The following is a 2,500-nucleotide window of genomic DNA, read 5'->3' on the forward strand; positions in this document are numbered from 1 at the left end:
ATTGAGAGAGAGAGAGAGAGAGAGAGAGAGAGAGAGAGAGAGAGAGAGAGAGAGAGAGAGAGAGAGAGAGAGAGAGAGGCAGCCTGTGTTCGCTTACACAGGCCGACCAACTCTGGCTTGTCAAACTGCACGTTCAAACGTCCCCTGACGTCCTTGTGTTACAGCACTTCTGGTTTGGAGGCAGACGACGCATCGGTGAGCTTACACTTGAGAACGCCTCAGCCACCACTGACGGGGAAACGTACGAGCGTTCAAGTCTCATTACTCAAATGTGCGCTCGGTCACATCATGTACGGACATTTCTCACTCTCACATGCTCACAGGAGGAGAGAGAGATCGGATGATACCTCTGTGCCTCGTCGTCCGCCTTCTCAAAAGCAAATATCACAAACCCACAAGCTACTCATAGTAGAGCAGTCGGAACAATCACAGGCTGCACAGCAACGACAAACACTTGAACACCTTCAGTATGGAACACAGACACTCACACTACAATCTCACTTCAACATGCTCGGAAACCCCGTGTAGATAATGACGATTCATGGAGTGTGTGTGTGTGTGTGTGTGTGTGTGTGTGTGTATTCATTCCTGCCCCACACTTCAGTAACCTCTACTCATAACCCCATCCCCAAGCCCTAACCAATGTAACACTGACAAAACACACACACACACACACACACACACACACACACACACACACACACACACACATGACAACACTTTGTGACCTGTGGTCCCGACCAGTAGACGTGGCTAGCTTCCTGAGCGCTACGGGAGCCTCAAAACCATTCTAACCCAGCCCTTAATTTAGAACCACTCTGTCTTTGCAGAAAGCATCGGGGGCAAGAAGTGAGTAATAAGTAAATATATACAACTATTTTCTCAAGTTAATGAATATGGTTAGTGGACGACTTAATCTACCTTAAGAATATATTTGAATATCAGAAAGTGTTGATCTAAAGGAGCAGTATTCCGCACGAAAAAAAAATGAAAATAACGGTAATATTCTGATCAATATCATCATTAATCATCATCTTGTAAAGGAGTAATATTCCTCAACCAACCCTCACGTTTGCTGACACTGTAGTCATTTTCTGACAATCATCACGAGCGAAGGTTTTGCCACGGTCATCATGAGTAAAATGTTTGCTGTTGTCATCATGAAAGAGATCCCACATCACGACATCCAGATGCAAGTTGCTTCTGGTGTGTCTGCACTCCTCTGTACACCAGAACTTTCTTCAACCTGGCCTATGGCTTAGAACCTGGCCACTTCCTTCTGAACCAGTCTAAACCTGGCCACTTCCTTCAGAACCACTCTAAACCTGGCCACTTCCTTCAGAACCAGTCTCAACCTGGCCACTTCCTTCTGAACCAGTCTAAACCTGGCCACTTCCTTCTGAACCAGTCTAAACCTGGCCACTTCCTTCAGAACCAGTCTAAACCTGGCCACTTCCTTCAGAACCAGTCTAAACCTGGCCACTTCCTTCAGAACCACTCTAAACCTGGCCACTTCCTTCAGAACCACCCTAAACCTGGCCACTTCCTTCAGAACCAGTCTAAACCTGGCCACTTCCTTCAGAACCAGTCTAAACCTGGCCACTTCCTTCAGAACCAGTCTAAACCTGGCCCTTACTTCAGAACCAGGCTAAACATAACCATTACCTCAGAACCACTCTAGGACTGGTCCTTGCCAGAGAACAATTCGTGGAAAAGCAATTCACAAAGACCTAAAATTCTCCGCAAAAATCAGCGTCATTTAAAGCGATTTACTAAGCTGAAAATCGTGCCAGTAATTCTCGTGCCACTATTAATTACACAACAACTTTACGCCACAACCCGAGCAGAGAGAGATACAGCAGAGGCGCCATGGCTACAAAGGCTACAAAGTGGGTAAGATAGCAACATTTGCACACACACACACACACACACACACACTTGGTATCTCTTATCATCAAACGACTTTCCCGTATTTATTACATGCGAGGGAGTGAAAGGCTCTCTCTCTCTCTCTCTCTCTCTCTCTCTCTCTCTCTCTCTCTCTCTCTCTCTCTCTCTCTCTCTCTCTAAAGCTATCTCACAAAAGACAGGGCACGAAAGAACAAACCTCTTATCAAAGGCGGTCCTGAAAGGGGTGGACCTCACGGCAGCAACAAATAAAGACACATCAACAAAAACTGGTTGAAAATCATCTCGTTTTGGTCCGAGGAAGAAAAGATCCGAGCAGGACCCTCTATATAAGAGAGGAGGTTCGATAACCTGTCATGGTTGCACCTTGGACTGTGCCTGACTCTCCTTGTATGGATCTAATTGGCTGTGGCTACCCGCACGCTGCCACTTTAGGCACTCATTGCATCCGAACTGATCGTACGTATGGTAATGAAGTCACCAGCCGTTGACAGGAACAAGGGGCTAAAAACTCGTCACATATCTGCCTCTGTGTTGAACTCCTCTCCTTTATTTCGTTATTCTTTATCGTTTATATTTATGGATGCAGTCA

The 2,500-nt window shown here is 46.1% G+C and overlaps 1 protein-coding gene across 1 annotated transcript in view; it reads right to left on the bottom strand.

Annotated features, from left to right (window-relative positions):
* The window catches only part of LOC139766587 (protein APCDD1-like), a 440,210-nt gene that overhangs the window by 172,566 nt on the left and 265,144 nt on the right, over window positions 1–2,500 (bottom strand).

Source organism: Panulirus ornatus, chromosome 4 (assembly GCF_036320965.1).
Source record: "Panulirus ornatus isolate Po-2019 chromosome 4, ASM3632096v1, whole genome shotgun sequence".
Taxonomy (NCBI): domain Eukaryota; kingdom Metazoa; phylum Arthropoda; class Malacostraca; order Decapoda; family Palinuridae; genus Panulirus; species Panulirus ornatus.